This window comes from Mycteria americana, chromosome 2 (genome assembly GCF_035582795.1).
Source record: "Mycteria americana isolate JAX WOST 10 ecotype Jacksonville Zoo and Gardens chromosome 2, USCA_MyAme_1.0, whole genome shotgun sequence".
Classification (NCBI taxonomy): Eukaryota; Metazoa; Chordata; class Aves; order Ciconiiformes; family Ciconiidae; genus Mycteria; species Mycteria americana.
Window position 1 is genome coordinate 76,457,996 of NC_134366.1, and position 12,244 is coordinate 76,470,239.

The following is a 12,244-nucleotide window of genomic DNA, read 5'->3' on the forward strand; positions in this document are numbered from 1 at the left end:
CCACTGCCTACTTTGGGCATAAGGATTTAAATACTAATTTACCTAATTTTGAAATTCCCAAGGTTCCTTCTTAAGACAAAAATAAGGATTATTCTCAAACTTGGCAGGCAGAGAATTCTTGTTTTCCTCTGTTTGTGAGGATGTTTACATTTGATCTGCACATTTGCCCATTTCAACCCAGAAAAGCAGTGGGCTTCATGTGAAAAACAATGAACATAAAAATGTTTATGCCTTCTCTTTAGCCACCCCTCATGGGAACAGTTTCCTTTATTAAATGCCGCAGCTGGATCAGGGTCTTAGTTATGTGACTGTGAAAGGTGTGCTACTCCAATTCCCATGAACACAAACCTCTGTGAGGAGCATTTGTATGGAGAATACTCAAACTAATATAACAAACTGATCAAAGCAATAGGAGTTTGGAATAGCAGGAACAAATAACCACATCGGCATTCCTCTAATTTGAAAGTGGCCAAATAATTTCAACCACTGTAGGAGCATGTATAAAACTCCTGAATCTGACCTGTATATTGCTGAACTGTTATCCATAATATTTTTCACTCTTGTTAGGCTACACAGTCACAAGGCCTTCAAAGGCAGGCTTACATATTTAACTAAAAAGCGATAGTAATGTGTTAAATAACTGCAGCAGTCCAAGGAAAAGAAATCCAGCATCCTTCCTTACATAACACTATTCTGCCCTTGAAGACATTAAAAGAAAGACGAAAGAGAGAGGGAGAGAAAGTCTGGCTTTGCAGCCCAATGCAAACACCTCTGCCTTTGGTTTCAGCAGAGCGAAAAGATGCTCAGTACATCACAGGGATGGGAACAAACACTACAATGCAGATACCGCCCCCCAAAAGACACAATTGCAAGTACACATTATCGCTGCTAGGAACTCACAACATTCACTATGTTCTTCTTCAGGGAATTCTGGATTATCCTTTAGCATGAAGATTTTTCAGAAGCTGCTGGATTGCTCACAGGTCCTCACTGGCTTTCCTCTTTCAAATAAAGTAAGATAGAGCTGTAAAAGAAAAGCAAAACTAAGTAAGAAAGGAAAGCAAGGAATAAAAAGAGGAAAATCCATACAGCTGTTTAGCAAATGAACAACTGATTCCTGCATCTCCTTGAAGCAAATGTATCTTTAATGAGTTCCCAGGATGGAGATTCCAGTACAGAGTGAGTGTACGTCAAACACTGATCTAGGATAGGAAGAGTCATTTGCTCTGTACTTCTTATTACCAAAAATTAAAACCCAGTTCAGAGTTGCTGAGGCAGATACATAACTAAAATAGTTCTTGGATACTTCTGTTGCCATAACAAGAGGAAGGAAAAACTACTCAGGGTTATTGTTTTGAAAAGTGTCTGCAAACAAAGCCCATGGTGTGCAGAGAGATCCACGCAGGAAGATTTTTGTTCTCAATGAACTCCTCTAAGGGGACACAAACGCCTATCTATTTCTGTGGTTATCTGTAATATTGCAACAAAGGAGTACTGAGACCAAAAATACATAGACACACACTTGCTATTCCTCAGTAGGAAGTATTTTTCACATCTGAGATTTTTAATATCGTGCAGTTCTTTATACTTAATTTTTGACAGAATTTCTTTGTGGACCAACTCTTAATTTTTTGACCTACTGAACAAGGTATCAGACTATCCTCAGCCTTTTTACTGGGGTCTGGGAAAACTGCTGTGCTACATTTTTATGTAAACCCCACACAGAATATTTAAAATAGAATATGTATTTCCACAGGGCCCAAACTGAACATTTTTTCCTTCAGCCAGGTTCCCATGGTCTACTTGTGCTTCCTAAATTCTTAGTTTCACTTTGTGCCACAAACCTTTCCCATCTCCTTGACGTAAGGCTCCTCAAACATTTCACATGCAATTCCAGAACTCACACACACAAATTTCCATCCTATCAGTGCTATGGTGGAATCCATGTCCCTGAATCGAAAACGTGCAGGACAAAAGTCTGCACCTGAGAGAGTGCAAGATCTCTTTACTTTCAGTGGAGGAAACTGGGCAATACAGAAAATGATTAATTTGACCTGTCTTAAGCATCTGCTTTAGGACAAAATGAATCACTCTGTAGAAAGGTCTGCTTCTCTCCCTCCATAAAGTGAGTCTAGACACTGAGTTCAGACTAGATAGCTACAGATGAATGCAGATGAATCTCACCCTACGTGAAGGCAGCAAACAAGTCAGACAAGACCGACAAAAGCAGTTCATGGGTGAAGAGGAGAGGGAAGACAATGCAATGATAGTAGGCAGAGAAAACTACTCAAAAAAGTCTACAGCCCTGAGACAGTCTGTTTTAGTTGAACATACAAAGCAACACCTACAAGACTCGCCAAAACGCAAACCAATGTTTGCCCAGCTGATCCAGCTTTGGCGTAAGACGACTACTGGATTTACTGGCTGAAGCTAAGCCCTCACAGACCAGCGTCTGTGAACATTTGCCATCTCCTCCAGCTGGCTGGGACTCTCCATGGTGCACTGGCCATGATGATGATGATGATCAGCCTCAGTTACATGTGTCTTTGCCCTCTCCCTGATGGATTGTAGCATTGCAAGATACCTGTTACAAAAGCCTTCCCAGCTTAAGAAACTCTGAGCTGGAAGTACAGCTCCTGTGTGACACAGGCACTGGAACATCAAAATCCTTCAGATACCCAGGCCCCGTCTAAATGTCCAGGACTTTGGTCAACAGCTTCTCTCCTCTACTAAAATGGGACTCTGCTGCTTATTTGACAGAGAAGCATACCCTCAGACATCATCTCACAAGCTTTTTAACTTTAGAAGGCAGACCAAAAGGAGAACCACCCCAAACCATATTTAAATCAACCCTCAATATTTTGTTTACCACAAACGAATCTATTTTCAAGATATTTATTTCTTTAAATTAGGTGAAACTCAAGATTGAAAAAAACCCTCCAAATACTCAAAATATTTTGTTTCTAGATGTTAAAATGAAACATTTTGGCATTTTCAAAATTACCACTTCTGTTTTTTTCCAATAATTTGGCAATCTGAAAATCTCCTTAAAAAAATCCATTTTTAATCTTCATGACTTACTCCAAAAATTCACCCAACACTTCTCTCTTGTCATTCAACACTCAGGGGAACCTGAAAACGTACTCCAAAAGACTATGACAAAATATTTAACATTTCTGCCAAAATTAGATGGCTTCCAGTTATTTTTAGTAAGAGTAGGGAAGTTTACTCCATGTGCACCTTGTCTCCTGTACCAGATTTTGCAGCTCCTGCTTGCATGGACTCCTCTGAGCCTCCCTCGTGAGTCAGCTGTGTGTAACATTGGGCTGAAACTCACTGCACTCAAAGTCTTTCCGCTAACTTCAACAGGCGGGATTAGGATTTTGATTCTGTTCAAGTTAAACAAGGCTCCGACTGGCTATACCGGGGCTCCGATCACTGCAACACGAGCACGCGTTGCATGCTAACTATGCAGTTATCTTGCCATCAGTCTGGAATTTGTCTTACAGACCCATGCCAGCATGTGAGCACAGGAACAAGTTACAAGCAGCGTCTGTGCAATACAGTACAGTGGTGCTCTGTGGCACCTATCCTTGTCCATGCATTCTTATTTCACAGGAAAGATGACATGAAGCAAGGTAGCCTACACCTCAGGGCAAAAAGGGCGAGAGGCCTTCTATTTACTGTAGGGTGGCTTTGCACCATGCACACAGCCAGTTATTATGCAGTGGATGATGCTCTGTAAAGTCACCAGCTAGTTTAATCTGCTACGACTTGCTCACTTGACCTTACCGATAGGCACTTCTTTCTGTGAGGGGCAAGGCACGTCTGCTTGCAAATGTTCTCAGACATTTTTATGCCTAAGATTTAAAGACAGCAGGGCACAAACTTCCGGAAGCACAGGGAGATACCCTGCTTCTTGAAGCACAATCCTCGCCTGAAGAGCAGAGCAGTCACTCCCTAATTGGGATGATCTTTTTGCCATGCAGATCTGACGGGCTGCAGTGACATGCTCTTCTTGGAACATGCAAAAGAGTCATAACTTGGAGGGACCATCAAGGAAGGCTGGTCTGCAGTACAACTAGGTTTTAACCAGGCTTTGCAACTGAAGTTTCAACATGATCAATGAATCATTATCACATACACTGTTACGGATTACATCTCAGCTATAAATGGGAATTGTTACGCAAGGAAGTTGTTTTTCATGGTCCCACAGCATTATGGTTATTCAAATATCACAGCATAGCCCTGCCTTTGAGTGCTAAAAAGGACACTGAGTTGACAGATTAGAAGTGTAATTGAGAGATGAACAGACCTCAAATCAAAGAACATGGAAGTACTTATTGGGAGTATTTAGATACTAAAATTGAACCCCAGGGCAATCAACAAATAAGAACCACAGTACAAGCAAGCAACTGCAAATTGGCAAAATTGAAAACCAGAACTCGGCTCTGTGCAATACCCTGTATTTATTCCAAGAAAAGGTCATGCTCTTCACCTTGCTTTGAAGAGCAGGCAGTGAGAGATCACCGTTTTTCCAGTCCTTTCCTGCAGGTTTTTAATTGCCATTTCTTGCTCTCTTGCATCACGTAATTTGGTTTTCCTAATTCACAAATCAGCATAAGCTAATAAAACTGTTTAAGAGACGGCAGCGTTGTTCCCAAGTTGTTTCATTGTTCGCTATTATCCCACAACTAAGCCTTCAACTCAAATAAAACCGTAATTCATTTCCTCCTTTATTCTCCCTCTGCATGAAATAGTTTTAGACAGGTTCAATCCTGCCCCACTGCAAATGGGAAAGGCGAGGTTGTATCTTCCTGGAGCGTGTGCTATTTCAATTACCTAATGTGTATATCATCTATCATGTCAGGAAACAACTTCTAAATTATTTTCAACAGGTTTAGCTGATTTTATACATATAGAAAAGATTCTAAAGGAAATGAAAAAAACCCCAAACAAACAAACACAAACCAATCAAGAATCATCTTTTAGATTTCAAGTTAATAAAAGCTTCTCTACACCAACCATGCCAAACTTTACCCATCTGAACATCTCCTGACATTTTGTCTAGTCTACTAAGGCTGGCCCTGATGAGTCTGAGTCATCTTTACATTAATTGTTCTGCTAGTGTAAAAAAGACTTAAATCACAATTATGCCTACTTTAAGGCTACGGGGAAGGAATATCACCTTAGCACAAAAGAAGTTTCGTTTGCATAAAACAGGCAGGCATCGCTCTGATTTCTGTTTAACATCCATTCCTCATCTGAAACTTGAGTCTCCACGGCTTTGTCATGTAAACAAGCACTTCCCATGGTTTTGCATGTGGTCCATCGTGAAATACCCAGCTTCACAAGGTGTTACACCCACCTTGTGCAGGGTGAATAACTGTATCTGGGTGTAAGGGAATAGTAAATCAAGTTGTCAGTACTTTGCATATCCTGCAGGTCCTAAACCAGAAAAACAGCATACAGATCATGGGGCTCAGACAAGGAAGCGATCCATCCTGCCCCACAATTTGCAGTAGGGGGAAGAAGTTCTATGTTAGCTTCCCCAGCTCTGTGAACACATCCACAGACCGCCCCAGCCCTGCGCATCTTTCCTGTGTGAATGGCATTTCCAGTGTGAGTACTTACAGGGAAAATGAAGTGCTGCAGGATGGGAACATCTCTCTGCAAACAGCAGATAGACAGGACCAGCACGTGGGGCTGAAGGGGTAAGGCTGCAGCTCACAGACTCCAGCGCAGGAGCCACTACTGAAGATGACCAGTAATTCTGCACAACTAATGTTAACTGTCAGTCACCTAGAAATCAGTGTCCCAAGATTTAATCTAAAAAAACATTCTTCATCATTATTTCATCCACAGCAGGTAATTTTCCTGACTGAAGGCTCAGGTAAACCACCCCTCATTTTAGCATCAACCTATGCAAGCAGACTGGGAATGGGATTTTTCAGCTCTACTCACTGGACATCTGTCCTTCCAAACCTGTTACCTGGAAACCATGGAAGCAACTTTGTTTCCAGAGCGGTCCCCACTGCTCTCATAACTTCCCCCACTTCACTAACCCCAACACCTTCGAACAAGCGATCAGAAAATAGATGAAGGTTCATCACCGCAGGGCCAGTTGTAAATACAAGAACATGCATGCGAGCACAAACTCACACTCTCTGTTTACCCGATGCCTAATAACAATACCAACACAAATCTAAGTAAGACCTCTGAGACATCACCTTTACACAAATAACAGCAATAACAACCATACTCGTTATTTGTACTTCAGTAATACTCATTTTTTTCAACAAGACTTGAGGTTAAACTGTGCTTAGCTCTGTGCTTCACTTACCGTGTTTAGTTTCTAAGCTCTGCAAGATTTTCCCCACGAAGAGAGTGCAGCATAAGGTATTAAAAGAGCAAGCAAAGAGGTGGGCAGCAGGTGCAACAGGCAATGCCACCAGGTGAAAAGAAAACTAAAAGGAGCATGTCTAGGTTGTTTTGTCTAAGAAGCAACAGTACAAAACTGGAAGAAGAAAAATACCTCACAAATACCTCCTATCAGATGTATTTTAAATAAAAATCCATCACCCCATTAACATCCGCACCCCCTATTTGCCACTTTCTGATGGCTATCAAAGCACGAATAGCAGGAGGGAGGAGGGGGGATTTCAACACTGATTTACATTTCTTATAAATGTATTTCTTTACATTTCTTGTAATTTCTTTCTATTTCTTGTAAAGCATGCCAACTTTCTTCATTCTCACACAGAGGGTTTAAGTAAAAACAACTCTATTGCCTGCGTGTTTGTAACACAGTCATTCCTACAGGTCTTCTGAGCAGAAGAGATTGGAAAAAGAATGCAAATGGTCCACAATAACTCAGGCTCAGAGCCAGTAATGTTGAACAGATATAAGCAATAAAAATAACCACTCTGGATGCTTCTGTTACATGACATAAATATTTCTCTTTTTCTTTTGTGGAAGCTATTATGCAAAAAATGCAGCTCAGCCCTGAGTTGAGAAAATGAGCCTCCTGCATATTTGAAGAACTGCAGCACCCTTGTAACTTGTTACAGATGAGAACAGGCTCAAGGGACCCTTTATTAAACATACAGGCATCTCACAGACGATGGCCACAGCTCTCCTGCAAACAGACGGTGTCAAAGGAGGAATCCAAACACTGTGAGTAGTAAAGCATAGCAGCACCAAAACCAACGGCCGAGATTCTGGTTTTTTGCAGTATTTTAACAAGCCAAAGATAAACCACCTGAAGAAGATAGCTCTGTGGGTTGTAACATTAACAAATACCAGCAGAAAGGCTTGACCTTTGGTGACAGCAGTAATCCCAGCAGATGCCCGCCGTACCGATTCCCTGGTACCGCTAAGATTCGAGCTGGGGCTGTGGCCTTGGCCTCATGGGGTTCAGCTGCAGGTTCCCGCAGCTCTTCGTCTGCCTACTTACACAAAGCTTTCAGGGAGCAGCCTCCCCGCAGCCTCTACCCATGCAGCAGGTTGGGCTGAGGAGGACCCGAGTAACGCAAGCCACCAGGCCGGGGACACACACGTGGGCACAGGCACAAACAATGCCACCACGTGAGCCGTGCTTCCTTAGGAAACCAGCCCAGAACCCACCCTTAACCTTCTCCCCGCTTCCAGTGCGGCCACGTCTTCTGTGCTACTGATGCAACGTGAAACACAGTGCTGGAAAACAAAGGCACTATTGACTAACTTTTTTGCAGGATTAAGATGACTATGCTAGCTTACAACAGAGATTTCAACGATTTCGACACTGAGCGCTAAGTAACAGGAACATGGCTTGGCAATAAATCCAGAGATTACCTGTTGAAACATTAATGGCAAACACCTTTTGATGTGGGCTGCTTTATGTGGTGCAAAAGCCAGCACTGTAATTATGCGTTTCCTTTCTATGAATCTAGTATTTAAAAGTAAAGTATTACTTAGGGAGGGGTGCGCACGCGTATGTGTGTGTGTATGCATGTGCGTGTGTGTGTGTGTATGTGTTACAGGAAATACTCTACAGCTGAGCCTGCGATTTACCAGCATAGCTGCACGTAGTAAATCTGCAACAGGGGACCTCAGCCGTTTCATTCATCGTGCACCAAGCAGAGGGCTAAAACAATTGCCACACTTAAGACAAATGCCAGCGTGAGTCATACCAGCCAGAGTGCAAACATGTTTGCTGTTGGGTGAGTCAGAATATCACATCCTGAATTCACAAACCTTCCTATAAATAATAATTTCCGAAATTTTTGCATTTCTTTAATACAATGCAATTTTAAGTGTGATGCTGAATCTATAAAGGCTTTCCTGACTACGGTTTTTCTCCTCTTCCCTTTTGTTCCTGATTACATGTACCCACCTATTGTAGTAGGCTGTCTATGGTGACTGAAGTGGTAATTGCATCGATTCCTACTTAGCAAAACCCAAACATGGCTCAAAATGTGTGACAAATGAGACATATCCCAAAAAAAAAAGAAAAGAAAGGAGAGAACTAAACCCAAGCCATAGAGCCTTTTGCTTCCTGTATATGCTTTCTGTATCAGCACTTCTTTGATGCTCTAATTCTGACATGCTTTAGCACGTTCAGCATTCAGAGAAAAGGAACGTCACGCTGGCACAGGACACAGACCAGCTGAGAAAAGGGGTGAGAAATGCCAGAGAAGTGGCGAGAGAGACCATGGCAGCATGCTGTATGCAGGCAGGGAGGGACGAGGCCTGCCACCATGCTCGACAGCATACGTACACACAGCAAAAGTATGGTCCTTGCTTCAAGGAGCGCTCAGTCTCAATACAGTATACAGCAATCATTCTTCCCCGAGAATAAGAACATACCTGGTAACAAAATTAATGCACTGTAATAACTGGTAATGATTATCCACGACTGCCTTTAAGTCAGGAAAGCATCTGAATCAGAAGTCATGCAAGTGCCTTTTGGAATAGGGCTGAACTTAAGGATATGACCAAATTTGTTCAGGAGAGTGCTGATGAAGACGTGTGATGTCTCTGCGAACAAGGAAAAAAACCTTGTGATTTTGTGTAAGGTCAGGGCTGGGGGGGTGTGTTCTAACTTGATTTTCAGTTAGGAATTTATTCTCATCTTACATGAAATGGAATTCATATACATACAAATCTCCTTACATCAAATCAAGACAGTCTTGCTTTCTCCTAATTGTTTTGTGGAATAACCACTCAGAAGTTCATTTCTGTTACCTTTCTCAGGCAAAATAAAAGACCTTTTAGAAAAATTTTATTGCTAAAACAATGAAATTCTCTTGGGAACGACTTCGTTATGGAAATGAAGTGACAGCTTCTTTTATCTAGCCAAGCAGCAAGTCTGCATTTATAAAAGGCATTCTGTGCACGAAGTACAGTGAGTGGGAGGACATGAAAATGCTATTTTTAATCCAGATTTCGGCGTTCCTCCCATACAGATCTCCTGGAATAATAACAGCAACAACAATAATGATAATTAATAATGCCAAAAAAGGAGTATCATCTTAAAGGTGAGTGGCATGCAAGAAAGGAAATTGTAGTTAGGGACTTGTAAGATTTAGGGACAAATGTAAGGTTCTTTCAAATAAACTGGCATTGCACCATGAATTTCATAGGATTTGACATTTGCCCCCTAAATTTGATAGGGTAATTTTTAAAAAAGGCAATAAATTATCATTATGTGCAACATATGCTGCAACTCTACTATTTGTTTTCTTGCAGCAATTGATATTTTCAGAAACACCACTAAACAGGAACTTAACTGTGGAGTTGATGCTGTTACTATGTTTGGGTAAGAGACCGTGACAGCTTTTAGACCTGGGGAAGAAAGCAAACCTTGAGAAAATCCAGGGCCAAGTGATGTTTTCAAATGCAATGAGAACAAGGGTGGGATGCAGACTTTGGCCCAAAGCTTAAAAAAAGACACAGGAAAGATCCTTCTCCACTTTGCTGACCTCTAGACCTGTCCCTCAGGACACTGTCACAGAGCAAAGATGGTGAATTAACACATACAGATAAAGCGTGGGCCAAATCCTTCCTCCCTACCAGGAATACACTGGCTCCAGTGAGGCTGGTGTGTAATTATCCGAGGGCAGAAGTTAGCCCTGATTATCGGAAGATTGTTATTCAGTTGTGCTATCATCTACCAGTGGTAATTAGGACAAGCCTTTGCATTTCACACCTAATAAAAATTAACGAGAATGAGCAGGCAGTAACAAAACGCATGGGAGGCACACGCACGCCGAGATGCAACGTGAAACCTGCTGGTGCGATCACACTTAGAGTAACCCCACCACTGGAAAGCCCCCATTTCACGCAAAATTAGAGCAAGCTGGAGAAATCACACACGCTGTCTCTCCCTCCCTTACACTCAGCAGCTCTAACACAGAAACACGTCGGAGTTTGGCACTGACTCGTGTTCCAAACTCAGGAGCACCCCCTAACATGCGCGCCCGCACACACACACCCCCCGCACACACACACCCTGCACACCCCCTTTCTGGTGCTGCTGCCACCAACCAGGGGTACCAACCCTGTCCAAGTGATTTCCCTCCAGGTTTTTAGTCCACTTTGTTGGTATTGCAAAACCCTCATCAGCAGTAGCATGAAATGTGCAGGAACCAGCACCCTGGGCATGCTACCCCCTCAGTGAAAAATCAGCCACGTAACTACTCAGGTACAATCTGTTTCCAAAAGCTATCATTTAAGGATCATTCAGGGCACGCTTGGAGGCACTTCCACTCTCTCACCCTCCTACAAGATGAATTTTCATGCCATTAACCTTTATTTGCCTTTTATACAGTAAAATTTAAGTCTATTAAAATATAGGGATCCAATTTGATATTTTGATCACCTCCATCTGCTTCATGGGAAACGTATGGTGGTAACAGAGGAAAAAAAAATATGTAGGACTGGAATAAGTTAGCCCTGTTTTCCTTTTTTGTCCATTGCTTGCTGCCAAACACGCTTGCTGCTGGTCACTTGCCTAGCTCACTGCCAGCGAATGCTCAGCTGGGCACGTCACCAATGTTTAACCCTCAATAAAATTAAATCACAATAATACTTAGCACTCATTTAGGGTTTTACATATTACAAACACTGTAAAAAAAAAATTTAACTGCACACTTCATAACACTCCTGCAAGGTAAGTTGAGTATTATTATTCATACCTCATGCAAAGGGCAGTTTCACTGGAGAAGGGATAATTGACCTGCCCAAAGCTATGCAACACAGGTGCTCCCATTTCCTGGTTCTCTCCTTATTCCAATTAACCAGTTTCAGCCTTTCCTGAAATTTAGAGTTAGAGCCTTGCCTTCATTTCTGCCGCTTTCTGCTGCTGAAGGAAAGGAAGGAGCAGGTCTCTGTACCCGGGAGTATGGGTTGCATGTGGGTGGTGTGAGAGTGGTCCCTGGTTGCACTGGCTTCCAGTGGGACCAGAATCGACTGGAGCCACGACACTCCCATTTCTACTTCCCTGCAGCAAGCAGGGATTAGCTGCAGAGAAGAATTTGGTCTGTGGGAACGTTACAAGCCCTTTTCACATAAACCAAGTTTTAATCTCTGCAGACGCCTTCTAGTACTGCAAGGAGCACAGCAGAAGACTCACCAGTGTATGTATACCACACACCTCTCCTTGTACTCCCCCTCCCTTCCCCTCAACCGCAAAAAAGGGTAAGACTGAACAAATAAAGGTTTTATCCAGGATAAACAGCAGCAGGGCAGTTGGCCATCCCCTTCCAATCATCGCGTGGCAGAAAAGGCCATGCTGGGCTTGCCTGGAGCCACCACTGCTGCTGGTGTGTCAGATGGACCTGAATTTTTTAACCACCCCTTTGAGGTGAAAACCCTCATGTCACAGGTTGGACAACAGAGTAATGTAGTCAGAGATCCTGTTACAACACCAGCTGTTCATCCTGCACCATTGCCAATAGCCACAGTGACCCAACCATGCCTACTACGTCAGAAATCACAGTTTTTCTATCTGTAAAAGATCTGTACCCTTATGTGCAGTGACACGATTAAAGCAGAAACCTTACCTGCTAGCAATGTGGATGTAATCATCCCAGTTAAAAAAAGGGCTTTTACTGGCAAAGCTCATCCCAGTTCAGAAACCAAGTAAGCCCTACCTTTGACCAAAGCAGTTAAGACTGGAAAAGCCGCTGAATGCATTGATCAGCTCCCGAGCTAAGACAAGGCTTAAGTAGAGGGGTTTATCTCACCTAACCTCTCACTTCTA

At 42.6% G+C, this 12,244-nt stretch overlaps 1 protein-coding gene across 14 annotated transcripts in view; it reads right to left on the reverse strand.

Annotated features, from left to right (window-relative positions):
* ATXN1 (ataxin 1) overlaps positions 1-12,244 on the reverse strand; it is a 225,062-nt gene that overhangs the window by 91,523 nt on the left and 121,295 nt on the right. For 12 of the 14 annotated variants that reach the window (XR_012774342.1, XR_012774341.1, XM_075493818.1 and 9 more), the window contains one exon: positions 901-1,024. The exons of 1 other annotated variant lie outside the window; for it this stretch is intronic. The gene's annotated coding sequence lies outside the window, so the exon portion shown is untranslated. Of the gene's footprint in view, positions 1-900; positions 1,025-5,264; positions 5,393-12,244 lie in introns of those variants that run through there. One more of the 14 variants, XR_012774343.1, reaches the window with a different exon arrangement.